Source organism: Amblyraja radiata, chromosome 2 (genome assembly GCF_010909765.2).
Source record: "Amblyraja radiata isolate CabotCenter1 chromosome 2, sAmbRad1.1.pri, whole genome shotgun sequence".
NCBI classification, from domain to species: domain Eukaryota; kingdom Metazoa; phylum Chordata; class Chondrichthyes; order Rajiformes; family Rajidae; genus Amblyraja; species Amblyraja radiata.
Window position 1 is genome coordinate 356,599 of NC_045957.1, and position 23,864 is coordinate 380,462.

Consider the following 23,864-nt stretch of genomic DNA (forward strand, 5'->3'; position numbering starts at 1 on the left):
GTCCAAATTTGCTCTCCCCCCTCCTCCATCGACTCTCCCTCCTGGGCTTGGTGCTGGAGTTCTCCTGGCACTTGGGGGCTCGAGGTGGTTGAGGTGGCTGAGGTGGTTGGGCTGTCCTCATCCCTGTTTCCCCTTTCTGCTGGGGTCTTGGCAGTGGTAGTGGGTGTCTCACCTACCCTGGGGGTGCTGGAAGCCGCCCCTCTTGTTGCCTGTGCATATGTGCATGCTCTTTTTGGGCAGGCCCTGTAAAGGTGGCCTCCCTCCCCACACAGGTTACAGTTCTTGCTGGCTTGACAGTCCTTTGTCTCGTGGCCCTCCGTTTTGCAGTTTTTGCAGACCACTGCATTGCATTGGGCCATCACATGCCCAGGCTTGTTACATTTTCTGCAAACTCTGGGCTGCCCCACGTAATTTAAATATCCTCGGTTTCCTCCAATTGCGAAAACCGATGGAGGGTGGAGGAGAGTTCCTTCCTTGTCCACCCTCAGTTTTACCTTGACCTGCCGCTTGCTCGTCCAAATCCCATGCAGATCCTTCACGTCCACGCTGTTCACTGCTCCGTCGACGTAGCGAGCAAGGAAGGTGAGGACATCCACTACGGGCACATGTGGGTTAAACATATGGACCGTGATCGTCCTTTCCTTTTGGTTTGGGAGGGTGAAGAGTGGCTGCACCTTCAGCAACGACAGCGGAGCTTCATTCCCCTTCTCCTTGAAATCCTTTAGCAGTTTTTGCCATCCTGTCGGAAGCACAAATGTAACATCGAAATAGCCGTTACCCGGGAAGTCCTGGAGGCAGTAGATATCCCTGGGCTCGAACTTGCAGGTTTCCAGCAATACCTTTTTTACAAAGGTGTCCCGACTGAAGGGCATCCCCTCACTGAGATCCTTGACACTAATCCTCAGGGTATTGCGGATACCCTGTCCTCTAGTTCCCATTGCAGCTGCCATTGCTACGATTTTTTTTTAAAAATCGTAATCTGCAGCTCCTGTCCTTAAAGGACCGCCAGGACTGTTCTAATAAGAACAGATCTCTTTCCCTGTTCTAACAAGAACAGATGCTCTTTATTTAGCTCTTTTACTGACTGATAAGAACAGATACTACACTTGATCTTAGCCAAAAGGCCGAGAAGCAGCAACCACCCGCGGAGTTTGAACCGTCGCCTCGGCGCAGAGGGAGAACAAAGAGGGAAGAGACAGAGACTTTAAGATTTTGCCTTCCACTACAGTGAGGAGGTGTTTGGTGAACTCACTGTGGTGGATGTTAAATTTGTGTTGATTGTGTGTTTTTGCCATTTTTTAAATTATATGTATGACTGCAGGGAAACAAAATTTCGTTCAGACCGAAAGGTCTGAATGACAATAAAACGAATCTAATCTAATGAAGTACAAAGATATCCCGATTCACATTTTTGAAGATTACTGTCCCAAGATAGTTGAACAACGTTCTGCATATCGAGACGTCATGAAGGAGCTGTACAACGTGGGTCTCAAACCTTCCCTTCATTAACCGGCCAAGCTGTTCATCATGGCCAGGGAGGGAAAGAGGCGACGGTTAACATCTCCCGAGGATGCTCAGGATTTCATTTCATCTTACCGTCGACGCAGACCGGGGCCCACAGATGACTGACTCTGCTCGGTACGTTTACATCCTAATGGCACAGGGTTCCAGTTAATCTACGGTTACATTATGGGTTACATTATGGGCTAACTTTAGCTTGACTGCCCTTAGCAATTAGCCACTGCTAGCGCTCGGCCTTGTTGTTATACCAGACCCCGGTCTTGAAACGTATGAGGCCGGTAAGAAATCACCACGTTCATGACTATGTCTTACCAACTTTTTCTTTTAATGTTTATGTGTAATCATACTTGAAAGGCTCTTCCCCTGTACATGCTATAAAATAGGGCTCAAGGGACCCACATTGTGGTTCGTGATTTGATCTCTGCCTTCCTGCTTTTAACAGCTGGCCAGCATTTGAATGGTTTGTTTACACTAGCCTTCATAGCGGACTGTCTGGGGCTGATAAGAACTCTGTGTTACACCGTGTTACAGAGTCTGAAGAAGGGTTTCGGCCCGAAACGTCGCCTATTTCCTTTGCTCCATAGATGCTGCTGCACCCGCTGAGTTCCTCCAGCAATTTTGTGTACCTGTGTTACACTAATTAGCTCTTACAGCGTTTTTGTTTAACAATACTTAATTGATGTTCTTCTGCCCTGCGCCTTAATCAATGAATCCAGTTTGCAACTTGTTAATCTCTCTAATGCTAACTCTTTCTTTATACCTTACCAACTTTAAGTTATACTATGTTATGCCAAAGGAAGCTATTCCTGTTTCACTTATAGGTTGGCTTGCTTATTTAGTATCACCATTTTGTTAATTTTGTTAATTTGTCTTGTTGTATTATTACTATCATCACTACTATTATTACCATTAGTGTTAGCAATGTCATTGGTAGTACAACTACCAAGGCTATTATTTTAACTTTGTATCTATTCATTTAGGTTTACTTCACTTTATTTCTATTTCTATTTCTATTTTCTATTGTCTATTTCTCAAATTATTATTATCATTGTTATCATTACTATATTTATTTCATTTTATGTTACTTTACTGATATTGAGCGACTTTGCTGCTTTGGGATGTGGAAATATTGGGAGTTAAGATCGGACTACTCCATGCGGATGCGAGGACAACGTACCTTGGTGCAATGGGCACTCAAGGTCCGGTTGGGACATTAGGGACCTCAGGTCCGGGGACTCAGGTTTGAAAGATGGTTAAGTGATATGTGTCACGACCGTTTGTTGTGTGTATACGTATGTATGTATCTTTTTTTTTTTTTCCCTTTTACCACCCACACCCCCACTCTCAGCAGCTGGCTTCGATGCGCTCTTCCATTTCAATCTGCAGTATTACAGCGCTCTGCCCACTCGTTTGGATATAGCTAAATATGACCAACACAAACGACACTCTTAGATTTGTCTCGTGGAACGTGAGGGGAGTGGGGGGTCCTACTAAGACTGATAAGATCTTGGCCCACTTGCAATACCTTAAGGGCGATATATGTTTTATTCAAGAGACACACCTTCGCAACAGAGAGGTAACACGGCTTAAGAGAGGCTGAATTAGCCACTTATTTCATTCAAAATTTAATTATAGGGCTAGGGATACTGCTATCCTGATTCGTAAAAACGGTATGTTCGAACCACAGAAAATGGTGGAAGACCCTGCTGGCCGCTTTGTCATGGTCTCTGGCAAACTGCAAGACACACCTGTCATATTGGCCAGTATTTACGGTCCCAACTGGGATGACAGCTCATTTGTAACCAAATGTTTTACATCTCTCCCAAACATTGAAAATTACCACATCATTGTGGGTGGAGATTTTAATCTGGTCCAAGACCCTATACTGGACAGAACTTCGAACAAAGCCTCCACTTTAACTAAATCAGGTAGGACTTTGCATGCTTTTACCAAACACCTTGGGCTCACTGACCCATGGAGACATACATTTCCCACGACTAAATTAATTTCATTTTTTCCCCACGTGCACCGTACCTATACCCGTATAGACTTCTTCCTCTTAGATAACAGACTGCTCTCCAAAATTAAATCCAGCGAGTATCATAGTATCGTGATATCAGATCACGCTGGGACTTCCCTCGATCTTCACTTTCGTAAACGAACTAACCCCTTTAAACAGTGGAGGTTCAACTCCTCATTATTAGCAGAGGCTCACTACTAACAATTCCTGCACTCTCAAATCATTTTATATTTTGAGCTGAATGACTCGCCGGACATAGCAAGAGGTATACTCTGGGAAGCTTCAAAAGCTTATATTAGGGGCTCTTTTGTCTCCAACCTGAAAAGAGCCGAGACGTCCCAAATGGCAGACCTGTTACGAAAAATAAAGGACATTGATGATAAATACGCATCTGACCCAGACCCTAATTTTTATAAAAAACGCCTTAGGTTACAAACAGACTTTAGATACATAGATACATAGAAAATAGGTGCAGGAGTAGGCCATTCGGCCCTTCGAGTCTGCACCGCCATTCAATATGATCATGGCTGATCATCCAACTCAGTATCCCGTACCTGCCTTCTCTCCATACCCCCTGATCCCTTTAGCCACAAGGGCCACATCTAACTCCCCACTTTGACCTCATGTCTACCAATAAAGCCAAGTTACGACTGCTTATATCTAGGCAACACTTTTTTGAATCTGGGGATAAAGCTGGGAAGCTTTTGGCCCATCAGGCCAGAACCGAGGCGACTTCACGGCTAACTCCAGCCATTAGATCCAGCTTAATAATAATAATAATAATAATACATTTTATTTATGGGCGCCTTTCAAGAGTCTCAAGGACACCTTACAAAAATTGAGCATGTATAGGAAAAACATGTAAGGGGAATTAAATAAATAGTAGAGACATGACTAGTACACAAAGTAAAGACAGAATTCAATACAAAACACAGCATGAGGCAATTAATGCACAGATGAAAAGGGACGGGGACGTGGGGCTAAGGATAGGCAGAGGTGAAGAGATGGGTCTTGAGGCGGGACTGGAAGATGGGGAGGGACACGGAATTGCGGATCAGTTGGGGGAGGGAGTTCCAGAGCCTGGGGGCTGCCCTGGAGAAGGCTCTGTCCCCAAAACTGCGGAGGTTGGACTTGTGGATGGAGAGGAGACCGGCTGATGTGGATCTGAGGGACCGTGAGGGTTGGTAGGGGGAGAGGAGGTCAATGAGATATGTGGGGGCCAGATGGTGGAGGGCTTTGTAGGTGAGGACCAGGATTTTGTAGGTGATCCGGTGGGAGACGGGAAGCCAGTGAAGTTTTTTGAGGACTGGAGTGATGTGATGCCAGGATTTGGTGTGGGTGATGAGTCGGGCGGCTGCGTTCTGGACCAGTTGGAGTCGGTTGATGTAGGTGGAGCTGATGCCAAGGAGAAGTGAGTTGCAATAGTCCAGTCGGGAGGAGATGAAGGCATGGATGAGTCTTTCAGCAGCAGGCGGTGTGAGAGAGGGTCTGAGTTTGGCGATGTTGCGGAGATGAAAGAAGGAGGTTTTAATGACATGGCGGATGTGAGGCTCAAGGGAGAGGGTGGAATCAAAGATCACGCCAAGGTTGCGGGCCTGGGGAGATGGGGAGACAGTGGTGCCGTCGATGGTGAGAGTGGGGTTATTGATTTTGCTAAGTGTGGCTTTGGAGCCTATGAGGAGAAATTCTGTCTTATCGCTGTTGAGTTTGAGGAAATTATGTTGCATCCAGGTTTTTATTGCTGACAAACAGGAGTTGATATGGGAGAGGGGGGGGTTGTGGGGGGATTTGGTGCCAAGGTAAATCTGGGTGTCATCAGCGTAACAGTGGAAGTCCAGATTGAAGTGGCGGAGTATCTGACCAAGGGGGAGGATGTAGATGATGAAGAGGAGGGGGCCGAGTACGGAGCCTTGGGGAACGCCTTGAGTGACTGCGGCTGTAGCAGAGGTGTGGTTGTGGAGAGAGATGAAGTGGGATCTGTTGGAAAGGTAGGAACGGAGCCAGCTGAGTGCAGAGCCTTCAATGCCGAGGTCCTTGAGTCTGGTGAGCAGGATGTTATGGTTCACTGTATCGAAGGCTGCGCTCAGGTCGAGGAGGATGAGGATGTTGAGGGAACCAGTGTCAGCAGAGGTGAGGAGGTCGTTGAGGACTTTGAGGAGAGCAGTTTCTGTGCTATGGAGGGGGCGAAAGCCAGATTGGAGGGGTTCAAGTAGGTTATACGCAAGGAGGTGGGAATGAAGTTGTGACGCAACGATACGCAAAGCTTAAGGGAGATTCATACCGATCCTCTTAGAATTAATGAAGCATTTGCTAAATTTTACGCTGAGCTATACGCTTCCGATTGTTCTCCCACTGCAGATGACATGTTCCGTAGTATGACGTTTCCCCGAATTGACGATGAAGCCACGAGAGTCTTGGGTGGTCCCATAACTGTCACTGAGGTCCAAGCAGCCATCACATCGCTGCAAAGCGGAAAGTCGCCTGGCCCTGACGGCTTCACTGTAGAATATTACAAAGCTTTCTCGGCTCTCCTCGCACCAGTCCTGAGAGATATGTACAATGAGGCGTTTCTACATCGTCGCCTACCGCCCACCTTGTCGTGGGCTACTATCTCCCTAATTCTTAAAAAGGAGAAAGATCCTCTGCTTTGTAGTAGCTATAGACCAATTTCACTCTTGAATGTGGACCTCAAAATCCTCTCTAAAGTTCTTGCGCTCCGTCTTCAACAAGTGATGCCTTTTATTATCTCGTTGGACCAAACAGGGTTTATGCCAGGCCGACAGTCTTCCCACAATACTAGGTGTCTCCTTAACATCATCCATTCACCAAGTAGTGAGACCCCGGAGATAGTGGTCTCCCTCGACGCCGAAAAAGCTTTCGACAGGGACGAGTGGAAGTACCTATACGAGGCGATGGACAGGTTTGGCCTCGGCAATAGTTTCATTCATTGGGTCAGTCTATTATACTCGTCCCCGGTGGCCTCAGTACAAACAAACGGCACACTGTCGCCCCACTTCCCCCTTCGGAGAGGTACCAGGCAGGGTTGCCCGTTATCACCACTTCTGATTGCTGTCGCGATAGAACCCTTGGCGGTCTGGTTATGCCCAGAGAAGGGCTTTAAAGGTATCACACGGTTTGACATAATTCATAAAGTCTCATTGTATGCGGATGACCTACTCCTGTACATCTCGAATCCAGTCAGCTCTCTCCCTGTGATTATGAATATTTTAGAACGGTTTGGTGTGTACTCTGGTTATAAACTTAACTACCAAAAAAGTTAACTATTACCGATTAACTCATCGGCTAAGCAGCTCCCTCGCTCTTTAACCTCATTCAAATGGGCGGAGGACGGATTTCGCTACCTCGGCGTTTTTATCACAATACCTATATTTGATATGTTCCGCACAAACTTCCTGCCTCTGGTTGAGAAAGCTGAAAGAGACTTTGACCGCTGGTCAGTCTTACCGTTATCCCTCGCGGCCCGGATAAATCTGGTCAAGATGGTCGTCCTACCCAAATTCCTGTACCTTTTCCAGCATGTTCCTATATTTATCACTAAATCTTTTTTTTGATAAATTAGAAAGGAGAATATCTAAATTTTTATGGGGTAGCAAACCGGCCAGAATTCGAAAGACGCTACTACAGTCTCCTAAGAGTGACGGCGGTTTGGCACTTCCTGACTTTAGGCGATACTACTGGGCTGCTAACTTGCAAAAAATCCTGTACTGGATGAATGATGATTGCGACCACCTACCGACCTGGGTACACATGGAAAAGGCGAGTTCACATCTACCGTTGCGGTCTGTCCTATGCTCTCAACTCCCCCTTTCTATAACATCTGGGGGTGCAGGCCCAATTGCGTCCCTCTCGCTCAAGATATGGAGTCAATTTAGGAAAAACTTCGGTTTACAAGGCCCTTCCATCTTGACCCCACTGCTTAAAAATCACATCTTTAAACCTTCAAGTACAGACTCTGCATTCAAAACCTGGCATAGTAATGGCATCAATAGTAACAAAAACCTATACAAGGATGGCATTTTTTCGTCTTTTGCGGAGCTTTCGTCCAACTATAGCCTCCCAAACTCCCACCTTTTTTGTTTTTTCCAGATTAGGAATTTTGTGAAGAAGTTATTCCCCCATTTCCCAAATCGTCCCCCTGAAACCCTGACCGATTCCATCCTAGCTCTAGATCCCAACCGGAAGAAATGCATCTCTTTTATTAAAAGGCTATTAAACTCAACTGAAACATAGTCCAGTCGGGAGGAGATGAAGGCATAGATGAGTCTTTCAGCAGCGGGCGGTGTGAGAGAGGGTCTGAGTTTGGCGATGTTGCGGAGCTGAAAGAAGGATGTGTGTATATTGATGTGTGTATATATTTATATAATGGTATATGGACACACTGATATGATATGTTCTGTATTCATGTTGTGCTGAAGCAAAGCAAGAATTTCATTCTCCTATAGAAACATAGAAACATAGAAATTAGGTGCAGGAGTAGGCCATTCGGCCCTTCGAGCCTGCACCACCATTCAATATGATCATGGCTGATCATCCAACTCAGTATCCCGTACTTGCCTTCTCTCCATACCCTCTGATCCCCTTAGCCACAAGGGCCACATCTAACTCCCTCTTAAATATAGCCAATGAACTGGCCTCGACTACCCTCTGTGGCAGAGATTTCCAGAGATTCACCACTCTCTGTGTGAAAAAGGTTCTTCTCATCTCGGTTTTAAAGGATTTCCCCCTTATCCTTAAGCTGTGACCCCTTGTCCTGGACTTCCCCAACATCGGGAGCAATCTTCCTGCATCTAGCCTGTCCAACCCCTTAAGAATTTTGTAAGTTTCTATAAGATCCCCTCTCAATCTCCTAAATTCTAGAGAGTATAAACCAAGTCTATCCAGTCTTTCTTCATAAGACAGTCCTGACATCCCACGAATCAGTCTGGTGAACCTTCTCTGCACTCCCTCTATGGCAATAATGTCCTTCCTCAGATTTGGAGACCAAAACTGTACGCAATACTCCAGGTGTGGTTTCACCAAGACCCTGTGGTTTCACCAAGATTCTCCAAATCTGAGGAAGGATATTATAGCCATAGAGGGAGTGCAGAGAAGGTTCACCAGACTGATTCCTGGGATGTCAGGACTTTCATATGAAGAAAGACTGGATAGACTTGGCTTATACTCGCTAGAATTTAGGAGATTGAGAGGGGATCGTATAGAAACGTACAAAATTCTTATGGGGTTGGACAGGCTAGATGCAGGAAGATTGTTCCCGATGTTGGGGAAGTCCAGGACAAGGGGTCACAGCTTAAGGATAAGGGGGAAATCCTTTAGGACCGAGATGAGAAGAAACTTTTTCACACAGAGAGTGGTGAATCTCTGGAACTCTCTGCCACAGAGGGTAGTTGAGGCCAGTTTATTGGCTATATTTAAGAGGGAGTTAGATGTGGCCCTTGTGGCTAAAGGGATCAGGGGGTATGGAGAGAAGGCAGGTACGGGATACTGAGTTGGATGATCAGCCATGATCATATTGAATGGCGGTGCAGGCTCGAAGGGCCGAATGGCCTACTCCTGCACCTATTTTCTATGTATCTATGTACAACTGCAGTAGAACCTCCCTGCTCCTATACTCAAATCCTTTTGCTATGAAAGCTAACATACCATTCGCTTTCTTCTCTGCCTGCTGCACCTGCATGCCCACTTTCAATGACTGGTGTATCATGACACCCAGGTCTCGCTGCATCTCCCCTTTTCCTAGTCGGCCACCATTTAGATAATAGTCTGCTTTCCTGTTTTTGCCACCAAAATGGATAACCTCACATTTATCCACATTATACTGCATCTGCCAAACATTTGCCCACTCACCCAGCCTATCCAAGTCACCTTGCAGTCTCCTAGCATCCTCCTCACAGCTAACACTACCCCCCAGCTTAGTGTAATCCGCAAACTTGGAGATATTGCCTTCAATTCCCTCATCCAGATCATTAATTTAAATTGTAAATAGCTGGGGTCCCAGCACTGAGCCTTGCGGTACCCCACTAGTCACTGCCTGCCATTGTGAAAAGGACCCGTTTACTCCTACACTTTGCTTCCTGTTTGCCAGCCAGTTCTCTATCCACATCAATACTGAACCCCCAATGCCGTGTGCTTTAAGTTTGTATACTAATCTCTTATGTGGGACCTTGTCGAAAGCCTTTTGGAAGTCCAGATACACCACATCCACTGGTTCTCCCCTATCCACGCTACTAGTTACATCCTCGAAAAATTCTATAAGATTCGTCAGACATGATTTACCTTTTGTAAATCCATGCTGACTTTGTCCAATGATTTCACCACTTTGCAAATGTGCTGCTATCCCATCCTTAATAACTGACTCTAGCAGTTTCCCCACTACCGATGTTAGACTAACTGGTCTGTAATTCCCCGTTTTCTCTCGCCCTCCCTTCTTAAAAAGTGGGGTTACGTTTGCTACCCGCCAATCCTCAGGAACTACTCCAGAATCTAAAGAGTTTTGAAAGATTATTACTAATGCATCCACTATTTCTAGAGTTACTTCCTTAAGTACTCTGGGATGCAGCCTATCTGGCCCTGGGGATTTATCGGCCTTTAATCCATTCAATTTACCCAACACCCCTTGGACTAACCTGGATTTCACTCAATACCTCCAACTCCTTTGACCCGCGGTCCCCTGCTATTTCCGGCAGATTATTTATGTTGTCTTCCTTAGTGAAGACGGAACCAAAGTAGTTATTCAATTGGTCCGCCGTATCCTTGTTCCCCATGATCAACTCACCTGTTTCTGACTGCAAGGGACCTACATTTGTTTTAACTAATCTCTTTCTTTTCACATATCTATAAAAACTTTTGCAGTCAGTTTTTATGTTCCCTGCCAGTTTTCTTTCATAATCTATTTTTCCTTTCCTAATTAAGCCCTTTGTCCTCCTCTGCTGGTCTCTGAATTTCTCCCAGTCCTCCGGTATGCTGCTTTTTCTCGCTAATTTGTACGCATCATCCTTCGCTTTGATACTATCCCTGATTTCCCTTGTTATCTACGGATGCACTACCTTCCCTGATTTATTCTTTTGCCAAACTGGGATGAACAATTTTTGTAGTTCATCCATGCAGTCTTTAAATGTCTTCCATTGCATATCCACCGTCAACCCTTTTAGAATTAATTGCCAGTCAATCTTGGCCAATTCACGTCTCATACCCTCAAAGTTACCTTTCTTTAAGTTCAGAACCATTGTTTCTGAATTAACAATGTCACTCTCCATCCTAATGAAGAACTCAACCATATTATGGTCACTCTTGCCCAAGGGGGCACGTACAACAAGACTGCTAACTAACCCTTCCTCATTACTCAATACCCAGTCTAAAATAGCCTGCTCTCTCGTTCGTTCCTCTACATGTTGATTTAGAAAACTATCCCGCATACATTCCAAGAAATCCTCTTCCTCAGCACCCCTGCCAATTTGATTCACCCAATCTATATGTAGATTGAAGTCACCCATTATAACGGTTTTGCCTTTGTCGCACGCATTTCTAATTTCCTGTTTGATACCAACTCCAACTTCACTACTACTGTTAGGTGGCCTGTACACAACACCCACCAGCGTTTTCTGCCCCTTAGTGTTTCGCAGCTCTACCCATACCGATTCCACATCCTCCAAACTAAAGTCCTTCCTTTCCATTGCGTTAATCTCCTCTCTAATCAGCAACGCAACCACACCTCCTTTTCCTTTCTCTCTATCCCTCCTGAATATTGAATATCCCTGGATGTTCAGCTCCCAGCCTTGGTCACCCTGGAGCCATGTCTCCGTGATCCCAACTATATCATAGTCATTAATAGCTATCTGCACATTCAACTCATCCACCTTATTACGAATGCTCCTTGCATTGAGACACAAAGCCTTCAGGCTTGTTTTACAACACTCTTACCCCTTATACAATTATGTTGAAAAGTGGCCCTTTCTGATTTTTGCCCTGGTTTTGTCTGCCTGCCACTTTTACTTTTCACCTTGCTACCTATTGCTTCTACCCTCATTTTACACCCCTCTGTCTCTACGCTCACACATTTAAGAAACCCTTTCCCTTGAACTCCATCTACCACTATCCCATTCGACACCCCACCCCCCTTATTCAGTTTAAAACCACCCGTGTAGCAGTGGCAAACCTGCCTGCCAGAATGCTGGTCCCACACCTGTTAAGATGCAATCCGTCCCTTTTGTACAGTTCCCCCTTACCCCAAAACAGATCCCAGTGATCTAAGAATCTAAATCCCTGCCCCGTGCACCAGTTCATCAGCCACACGTTCAGGTCCCGTATCTCCCTGTTCCTGCTCTCGCCAGCACGAGGAACTGGAAGCAAACCGGAGATAACAACCCTGGAGGTCCTGCTTTTCAGCATTTTTCCGAGCTCTCTAAAGTCACGCTGCAGAATATTCATCCCCTTCTTTCCGACATCGTTTGTGCCGACATGCACTACCACTTCCGGCTGTTCACCTTCGCCCTTGAGGATTTTCTGCACTCTGTCCGTGACATCCTGGATCCTGGCACCAGGAAGGCAGCACACCATCCTCGCATCCCGTCTGTTGCCGCAGAAACCCCTGTCTGTACCTCTCACAATGGAGTCTCCCACTACAATGGCGTTGCCTGCCTTAGGCCTTTTTGGTTTTGGCTCAACAGCCCTATTCGCATCACAAGCCAGTCCGCTGCCCAGTGTAAACACCTCTTCTGTCCCGACAGCTTCTAAGTGGGTGAACCTGTTCACAAGAGGTACAACACCCGGGGACGTTGGCATTCCATGCTTCCCTCCCGTTCTCACCGTCTCCCACCTTCTCTCTTCCAGTACCTTAGGTGTAACAATCGTACTGTAGGACTTGTCGAGGAACGACTCCGTTTCTCGGACGAACCGGACACTATCTGGGACACATGACAATAAACTCTCTTGACTTGCATGATAACACTGACTAACAATTATATTATTGACCTGTTTGGACAAGAGGGGAGATTGTGGGAATTGTGGGAAGAACTGAGCTGTTCTTCCATCTTGTATTTCAACGAGGGCAGCACCTCACTCTGTGGAAATCGAACGTTACTCCAGTGAATGGCTAAATATTCCTGGTGCAGGTGAGTCAAGGAAACAAGTTCGCTTCATACAAAGAAGAGCTTGTGAACTTAAGGCCACACGGCTATTCTCTGAGATATCCCACACAGATAAAGATGCCTGTTTTTCATTGGAAAGATAACGAATGTTGGATCAGAATAGTTAACCCTGTAAACAAGTGTACGTGGCTAATCTTGGTATTATGTTTTCAAAGATGATATTAAAATATTGCATGCTTTGTTTTGTGAGGACAGTCTCTTGCTTGACTGTTCTCCTTGTCTGACAAGTTATTGCTAATAATGTAGTAACTGTTTGAAAGTCACTCACGTATTGTGTAAAATTATTCCAACAGAGGTCGTGACTCACAAATCTGTTTGAGATTTTTGAAGATGTGACCATAAGGTCGATAAAGCAGTACTGTAGATGTTGTCTACATGGACTTCAGTAAAGCATTTGACAAGGTTCCGCATTGTTGGCTGCTCTGGAAGGTTAGATCCCATGGGATCCAAGGAGAGATAGCTCCTCTGTCCAACAATCTTATAGCTCTGCTCCTCCTCACAGCCACCACCACCACATGTCCAAATGGCCCAGACATTGACTGATGTCTATAACAAACCCACTGACTCCCACAACTATCTCGACTACACTTCTTCACACCCTGCTTCCTGCAATGGCTCTACCGCTGACTTTCAATTCCTTCGTTCACGCCACATCTGCGCCAAAGATGAGGTGTTCCATACTGGGGCATTCGAGATGACCTCATTCTTTAGGGAACATAAATGCGGCCCTCACTCGTGTCTCCTCGGTACCCCACACCTCCGCCCTTGCTCCCCCCTCCCCATGTAGATGAAGACCAATGACCATTTTCAGGGAACGATCTCACTGCACCCCTAAATCCCTCTGCCCTGCAACCCTCGCCCTCTCCCTCCCCCGGATCCATGATGCTCGCCTGACACTGTGGACGGCTGACACTTTGACCAAGCAGCAAAATGGCATGAAATATGTAATGGGGAAACCTTCAGCTCTTTGTCCACATAGATTGTGGCGGACATGCAGTATTCTGTGGCACGCATACATGCATACACATATACATACATACATACACACATACATACATGCATACGTACACACATACACACATACATATATACATACAAACATGCATACATATATACATACATACATACATACACACATACATACATACATACACACACAAACTTACATACATTTTGCACACATACTAACATACATATATACACACACAGACACACATACATACACACACATAGATACACATACATACATACATAAACACATATATATATACATACACACACACACATTTACATACGTGCAGAATTACATACATACACACATGCCTACGTACCTACATACATACACACATACACAAACACACACACACACATACATACACACACGCTCACAGGCTGTTCTCTGGAAGTTATTTTGCCGGAACTGAACTAAGTAGCACCCTACGGTTGTTCAGCACGGGGTATTCTGGATATGTGGTGACAATGCTTATAAATCCCTACCTACGAATTACATTGGGACCTGTACTATGGGATACATAGCCCCTAATGCTTGGGGAGTTAAAACCATCCAGACTCATTTGATCAGGAATCAGTCAGCCATCCCCAGTGAAGCGTGGACGCAGGTGGGAAGTTGAAAACTCACTTGTTGTCTGCAATACAGGGTTGCACAGATTCATCCGCACCCTGACACCTGGCCTGGGAGTAAATGAGCTGGAGAAAGCAAGCATCAATATTTTAGTCACCATGGAATAACTAGAGAACAGGACGGTAGATGTGATTTTGGCCCTTCACTGAAGTCCAGACACTGTCCAAGATGGTTATTTAATATTGGATAACTCTGGATTATCTCCTAGTGGCCCAGGGTAGAGTGTGTGCAACCCTTAACACATCCTGCTGTTTCTTCCCGAACCAAGACAAACAAATTGAAAGTGATGTAAGGATTATTCATGACCATGTCCTCACCTTGCAGCAGAACTCAGAAATTAAACCCCTTGACTGGTGGGAGTGCCTCCCTGACCGTGGAAACTGTGCTGGAGGGCTCGTTAAGACTATTTTAAAATATGGTACTATTATTTTTGTAGCTGTTGTCACCGTATATGTACTGTTTCAGCTATCACTCTGCCTCATTCAAGCTCTCCTGCTTGTCCCGTCTCAGTGCTGAACCACAACACATCCTGTTTCAATATGATCCTGATGATGCCATCATGCAACTCATGAATATCGGCTGGTCAAGTAGGACTCTCTCTAAATTCTACAGGTGCACAGTAGAGAGCATGCTGACCAGTTGCATTGTGGCATGGTTCGGCAACTTGAGCGCCCAGGAACGGAAAAGACTACAAAAAGTAGTAAACAGTGCCCAGTCCACCATCGGCTCTGACCTCCCTACCATCGAGGGGATCTATTGCAGGCGCTGCCTCAAAAAAGCTGCCAGCATCATCAAGGACCCACACCATCCTGGCCACACACTCATCTCCCCGCTACCTTCAGGTAGAAGGTACAAGAGCCTGAACACTGCAACGTCCAGGTTCAGAAATAGCTGCTTCCCCACAGCCATCAGGCTATTAAACTCAACTGAAACATATCTCGTAACATTAAGAGCCCATTGCACTTTATCTGATTATTTATCTGTGCATATACATTTTAATCAATAGCATAATAGACCATTATCTGTTTAATTTCACTTTATCTGCTTATTTTATTGATGTGTGTATATATTTATATAATGGTATATGGACACACTGATATGATATGATCTGTATTCATGTTGTGCTGAAGCAAAGCAAGACTTTCATTCTGCTATCTGGGACACATGACAATAAACTCTCTTGACTTGCATGATAACACTGACTAACAATTTTATTATTGACCCGTTTGGACAAGAGGGGAGATTGTGGGAATTGTGGGAAGAACTGAGCTGTTCTTCCATCTTGTATGTCAATGTGGGCAGCACCTCACTCTGTGGAAATTGAACGTTACTCCAGTGAATGGCTAAACATTCCTGGTGCAGGTGAGTCAAGGAAACAAGTTCGCTTCATACAAAGAAGAGCTTGTGAACTTAAGGCCACACGGCTACTCCCTGAGATATCCCACACAGATAAAGATGCCTGTTTTTCAGTGGAAAGATAACGAATGTTGGATCAGAATAGTTAACCCTGTAAACAAGTGTACGTGGCTAATCTTGGTATTATGTTTTCAAAGATGATATTAAAATATTGCATGCTTTGTATCGTGTGGACAGTCTCTTGCTTGGCTGTTCTCCTTGTCTGACAAGTTATTGCTAATAATGTAGTAACAGTTTGAATGTCACTCACGTATTGTGTAAAATTATTGCAACAGAGGTCGTGTCTCACAAATCTGTTTGAGATTTTTGAAGATGTGACCATAAAGGTCGATAAGGCAGAACTGTAGATGTTGTCTACATGGACTTCAGTAAAGCATTTGACAAGGTTCCGCATTGTAGGCTGCTCTGGAAGGTTAGATCCCATGGGATCCAAGGAGAGATAGCTCCTCTGTCCAACAATCTTATAGCTCTGCTCCTCCTCACAGCCACCACCACCACATGTCCAAATGGCCCAGACATTGACTGACGTCTATAACAAACCCACTGACTCCCACAACTATCTCATATAACATATAACAATTACAGCACGGAAACAGGCCATCTCGGCCCTACAAGTCCGTGCCGAACAACTTTTTACCCTTAGTCCCACCTGCCTGCACTCATACCATAACCCTCCATTCCCTTTTCATCCATATGCCTATCCAATTTATTTTTAAATGATACCAACGAACCTGCCTCCACCACTTCCACTGGAAGCTCATTCCACACCGCTACCACTCTCAGAGTAAAGAAGTTCCCCCTCATGTTACCCCTAAACTTCTGTCCCTTAATTCTGAAGTCATGTCCTCTTGTTTGAATCTTCCCTATTCTCAAAGGGAAAAGCTTGTCCACATCAACTCTGTCTATCCCTCTCATCATTTTAAAGACCTCTATCAAGTCCCCCCTTAACCTTCTGCGCTCCAGAGAATAAAGACCTAACTTATTCAACCTTTCTCTGTAACTTAGTTGTTGAAACCCAGGCAACATTCTAGTAAATCTCCTCTGTACTCTCTCTATTTTGTTGACATCCTTCCTATAATTGGGCGACCAAAATTGTATACCATACTCCAGATTTGGTCTCACCAATGCCTTGTACAATTTTAACATTACATCCCAGCTTCTATACTCAACTACACTTCTTCCCACCCTGCTTCCTGCAAAGGCTCTACCGCTGACTTTCAATTCCTCCAACTACGCCGCATCTGCTCCAAAGATGAGGTGTTCCATACTGGGGCATTCGAGATGTCCTCATTCTTTAGGGAACATAAATGCGGCCCTCACTCGTGTCTCCTCGGTACCCCACACCTCCGCCCTTGCTCCCCCCTCCCCGTGTAGATGAAGACCAATGACCATTTTCAGGAGACGATCTCACTGCACTCCTAAATCCCTCTGCCCTGCAACCCTCGCCCTCTCCCTCCAGGATGCTCGCCTGACACTGTGGACGGCTGACACTTTGATCAAGCAGCAAAATGGCATGAAATATGTTATGGGGAAACCTTCAGCTCTTTGTCCACATAAATTGTGGCGGACATGCAGTATTCTGTGGCACGCATACATACACACATATACACATATATACATATATACATACATACATGCATACACATATACATACATACACACATACATACATGCATACGTACCCACATACATACATACACACACCATATAATAACCATATAACAATTACAGCACGGAAACAGGCCATCTCGACCCCTCTAGTCCGTGCCGAACACATAGTCTCCCCTAGTCCCATATACCTGCGCTCAGACCATAACCCTCCATTCCTTTCCCATCCATATAACTATCCAATTTATTTTTAAATGATAAAAACGAACCTGCCTCCACCACCTTCACTGGAAGCTCATTCCACACAGCTACCACTCTCTGAGTAAAGAAGTTCCCCCTCATGTTACCCCTAAACTTCAGTCCCTTAATTCTCAAGTCATGTCCCCTTGTTTGAATCTTCCCTACTCTCAGTGGGAAAAGCTTTTCCACGTCAACTCTGTCTATCCCTCTCATCAATTTAAAAACCTCTATCAAGTCCCCCCTTAACCTTCTGCGCTCCAAAGAATAAAGCCCTAACTTGTTCAACCTTTCTCTGTAACTTAGTTGCTGAAACCCAGGCAACATTCTAGTAAATCTCCTCTGTACTCTCTCTATTTTGTTGACATCCTTCCTATAATTAGGCGACCAAAATTGTACACCATACTCCAGAATTGGCCTCCCCAATGCCTTGTACAATTTTAACATTACATCCCAACTTCTATACTCAATGCTCTGATTTATAAAGGCCAGCACACCAAAAGCTTTCTTTACCACCCTATCTACATGAGATTCCACTTTCATGGAACTGTGCACAGTTATTCCCAGATCCCTCTGTTCCCCTACATTCTTCAATTCCCTACCATTTACCATGTACGTCCTATTTTGATTTGTCCTGCCAAGATGTAGCACCTCACACTTATCAGCATTAAACTCCTTCTGCCATCTTTCAGCCCACTCTTCCAACTGGCATAAATCTCTCTGTAGACTTTGAAACTCTTCTTCATTTCCCGCAACCCCACCTATCTTAGTATCATCTGCATACTTACTAATCCAATTTACCACACCATCGTCCAGATCATTGATGTACATGACAAACAACAGTGGACCCAACACAGATCCCTGTGGCACCCCACTCGTCACTGGCCTCCAACCTGACAAACAACCATCCACCATTACTCTCTGGCATCTCCCATTCAGCCACTGTTGAATCCATCTTGCTACTCCACCATTAATACCCAACCATTGAACCTTCTTAACCAACCTTCCATGAGGAACCTTGTCAAAGGCCTTACTGAAGTCCACACAAACTTACATATATTTTACACACATACTAACATACATATATACACACACAGACACACATACATACACACACGTAGATACACATACATACATACACACATAAACACATATATATATACATACACACACACACACTTACATACGTGCAGAAATGCATACACACATGCCTACGTACCTACATACATACACACACACACACAAACACACACACACATACATTCACACACAGACGCTCACAGGCTGTTCTCTGGAAGTTATTTAGCCGGAACTGAACTGAATAGCACCCTACGGTTGTTCAGCACGGGGTATTCTGGATATGTGGTGACAATGCTTATAAATCCCTACCTACGAATTAGATTGGGACCTGTACTATGGGATACGTAGCCCCTAATACTTGGGGAGTTAAAACCATCCAGACTCATTTGATCAGGAATCTGTCAGCCATCCCCAGTGAAGCGTGGACGCAGGTGAGAAGTTGAAAACTCACTTGTTGTCTGCAATACAGGGTTGCACAGATTCCTACGCACCCTGACACCTGGCCTGGGAGTAAATGAGCTGGAGAAAGCAAGCATTAGTATTTCAGCCACCATGGAATAAGTAGAGAACAGGACGGTAGATGTGATTTTGGCCCTTCACTGAAGTCCAGACACTGTCCAAGATGGTTATTTAATATTGGATAACTCTGGACTATCTCCTAGTGGCCCAGGGTAGAGTGTGTGCAACCCTTAACACATCCTGCTGTTTCTTCCCGAACCAAGACAAACAAATTGAAAGTGATGTATGTATGGAACCTTGCAGCAAATCTCAGAAATTAAACCCCTTGACTGGTGGGAGTGCCTCCCTGACCTTGGAAACTGTGCTGGAGGGCTCGTTAAGACCATTTTAAAATATGGTATTATTATTTTAGTCGCTGTTGTCTCCATATATGTACTGTTCCAGCTATCACTCTGCCTCATTCGAGCTCTCCTGCTTGTCCCGTCTCAGTGCTGAACCACAACACATCCTGTTTCAATATGATCCTGATGGCGCCATCATGCAACTCATGAATATCGGTTTGTCAAGGAGGACTCTCTTTAAATTCTACAGGTGCACAGTAGAGAGCATGCTGACCAGTTGCATCGTGGCATGGTTCGGCAACTTGAGCGCCCAGGAGCGGAAAAGAGTACAAAAAGTAGTAAACAGTGCCCAGTCCACCATCGGCTCTGACCTCCCTACCATCGAGGGGATCTATCGCAGTTGCTGCCTCAAAAACGCTGGCAGCATCATCAAGGACCCACACCATCCTGGCCACACACTCATCGGAGTGGCGGCACGGCCCTGGCTGCAGCGGCTCACTGGCAGTCCCGTTTGTTTGTGTTTTTTGTGTTGTTTATTTTGTTTTAGTTAGTCTAGTTTTTGGTTTTTAGTTTGTGTTTTGGGGGGGTGGGGGGTTGTAACGGGGTTTGCAGTCTCTTCCTGCGGGGGAATGCGACTTTTTTGTCGTATTCCCCTTCTCTGCCTCCGTCTGCGCTGAGGCCTAATGGAGCTGATGACCTCGAGGCTCAGGAGGCAGAGCCTGTCAGGACTTGCCCTGAGCTCGCTCCCGTGAGGGTGGTCCGGCTCAGGGCTGGAACAGTGCTCCCGTGAGAGGTTGTGGCGCTCTCGTGAGGGCGGCCAGCCCAAGGGTGGAACGAGGCTCCCGTCGGAGCGGCAGAGCTCGGGGAGGTGCGGCGCTCGCAGCCCGAGGGTGGTTAGGCGCCCATGTCGGGGCGGCCCGGCCCGAGGGAGAAGCGACGCCCATGTCGGGGCGGCTCGGCCGGAGGGAGAAGCAATGCCCATGTCGGGGCAGCCCGGCCAGAGGGAGAAGCGACGCCCAAGTCGGGGCGGCCCGGCCAGAGGGAGAAGCGACGCCCAAGTCGGGGCGGCCCGTCCCGGGGGAGGTTCGGTGCCCATGTCGGGGGTGGCCCAGCCCGAGGCTGAAGACGGCACGGTACTCACGTGAGGGTGGCTGGGACGGTGTTCTGGCGGTGGTGGCCTGAGTCCGGGGTTCGGCCGCGGGCCAGCGGCTGCGTCTGCAGGACTGGTGGGCGGCAGCTTCGACCACCCCGGGCCGCGGTGTTTGAGCCGCGGGACTGATTTATAACATCGCCCGGGGGGTATCGCCTCAGCGCAGAGAGAGAAGAGGAGGGAAGAGACTGCAGACCTAAGACTTTTGCCTCCATCACAGTGAGGAGATGCTGGGTGGACTCACTGTGGTGGATGTTAATATGTGTTTATTGTTGATTTTATTGTATTACATGTATGAATGCTGCAATTTCGTTCAGACTTCGGTCTGAATGACAATAAAGGTCTGTCTGTCTGTCTGTCTGTCTGTCTGTCTGTCTGTCTGTCTGTCTGTCTGTCTGTCTGTCTGTCTGTCTGTCTGTCTGTCTGTCTGTCTATCTATCTATCTATCTATCTATCTATCTATCTATCTATCTATCTATCTATCTATCTATCTATCTATCTATCTATCTATCTATCTATCTATCTATCTATCTATCTCCCAGCTACCTTCAGGTAGAAGGTACAAGAGCCTGAAGCAATGTCCAGGTTCAGAAATAGCTCCCCACAGCCATCAGGCTATTAAACTCAACTGAAACATATCTCGGTACATTAAGAGCCCATTGCACTTTATCTGATTATTTATGTGTGTGTATATATAATAATCAATATCATAATAGACCATTATCTGTCTATATTTGCACTTTATCTGCTTATTTTATTTGGACACACTGATATGATATCTTCTGTATTCATGCCTACTGTAATCTGTTGTGCTGAAGCAAAGCAAGAATTTCATTCTCCTATCTGGGACACATGACGATAAACTCTCTTGACTTTTATGATAACACTGACTAACAATTTTATTATTGACCTGTTTGGACAAGAGGGGAGATTGTGGGAATTGTGGGAAGAACTGAGCTGTTCTTCCATCTTGTATTTCAACGTGGGCAGCACCTCACTCTGTGGAAATTGAACGTTACTCCAGTGAATGGCTAAACATTCCTGGTGCAGGTGAGTCAAGGAAACAAGTTAGCTTCATACAAAGAAGAGCTTGTGAACTTAAGGCCACACGGCTACTCCCTGAGATATCCCACACAGATAAAGATGCCTGTTTTTCAGTGGAAAGATAACGAATGTTGGATCAGAATAGTTAACCCTGTAAAGAAAGTGTACGTGACTAATCTTGGTATTATGTTTTCAAAGATGATATTAAAATATTGCATGCTTTGTTTCGTGTGGACAGTCTCTTGCTTGACTGTTCTCCTTGTCTGACAAGTTATTGCTAATAATGTAGTAACAGTTTGAAAGTAAATCACGTCTTGTGTAAAATTATTCCAATAGAGGTCGTGTCTCACAAATCTGATTGAGATTTTTGAAGATGTGACCATAAAGGTCGATAAGGCAGACCTGTAGATGTTGTCTACATGGACTTCAGTAAAGAATTTGACAAGGTTCCGTATGGTAGGCTGCTCTGGAAGGTTAGATCCCATGGGATCCAAGGAGAGAAAGCTCCTCTGTCCAACAATCTTATTGTTCTGCTCCTCCTCACAGCCATCACCACCACATGTCCAAATGGCCCAGACATTGACTGACGTCTATAACAAACCCACTGACTCCCACAACTATCTCGACTATACTTCTTCCCACCCTGCTTCCTGCAAAGGCTCTACCGTCGACTTTCAATTCCTCCATCTACGCAGCATCTGCGCCAAAGATGAGGTGTTCCATACTGAGGCATTCGAGATGCCCTCATTCTTTAGGAAACATTGTTGCGGCCCTCACTCGTGTCTCCTCGGTACCCCACACCTCCACCCTTGCTCCCCCCTCCCCGTGTAGATGAAGACCAATGACCATTTTCAGGGAACGATCTCACTGCACTCCTAAATCCCTCTGCCCTGCAACCCTCGCCCTCTCCCTCCCCCGCATCCAGGATGCTCGCCTGACACTGTGGACGGCTGACACTTTGATCAAGCAGCAAAATGGCATGAAATATGTAATGGGGAAACCTTCAGCTCTTTGTCCACATAGATTGTGGCGGACATGCAGTATTCTGTGGCACGCATACATACACACATATACACATATATACATACATATATACATACATACATACATACACATATACACACATACACAGATACATACATACATACATGCATATGTACAAACATACACACATACATATATACATACATACATGCATACATATATACATACATACATACATACACACATACATGCATACATACATACTTGCATACATACACACACAAACCTACATACATTTTACACACATACTAACATACATACATGTAGATACACATGCATACATACACACATAAACACATGCATATATACATACACACACACACACACTTACATACATACATACATACACACATACATCCACACATGCGTACGTACCTACATACATACATATACACACACACACACACACACACACACACACACACACACACACACACACACACACACACACACACACACACACACACACACACACACACACACACACACACACACACACACACACACACATACATACACACACATACACATGCATACACACACACACACATACACACACACATGCTCACAGGCTGTTCTCTGGAAGTTATGTTGCCGGAACTGAACTAAGTAGCACCCTACGGTTGTTCAGCACGTGGTATTCTGGATATGTGGTGACAATGCTTATAAATCCCTGCCTACAAATTAGATTGGGACCTGTACTATGGGATACGTAGCCCCTAATGCTTGGGGAGTTAAAACCATCCAGACTCATTTGATCAGGAATCAGTCAGCCATCCCCAGTGAAGCGTGGACGCAGGTGAGAAGTTGAAAACTCACTTGTTGTCTGCAATACAGGCTGCACAGATTCCTCCGCACCCTGACACCTGGCCTGGGAGTAAATGAGCTGGAGAAAGCAAGCATCAGTATTTCAGCCACCATGGAATAACTAGAGAACAGGACGGTAGATGTGATTTTGGCCCTTCACTGAAGTCCAGGCACTTTCCAAGATGGTTATTTAATATTGGATAACTCTGGACTATCTCCTAGTGGCCCAGGGTAGAGTGTGTGCAACCCTTAACACATCCTGCTGTTTCTTCCCGAACCAAGACAAACAAATTGAAAGTGATGTATGGATTATTCATGACCATGTCCTCAC

The 23,864-nt window shown here is 45.5% G+C and overlaps 1 non-coding gene across 1 annotated transcript; it reads right to left on the bottom strand.

The window, feature by feature from the left end:
* Nucleotides 1–944: 944 nt before the first annotated feature.
* Nucleotides 945–1,136, bottom strand: LOC116970543. Its single transcript, XR_004411176.1, has one exon. It is a non-coding gene; the product is annotated as a U2 spliceosomal RNA (small nuclear RNA).
* Nucleotides 1,137–23,864: the final 22,728 nt, after the last annotated feature.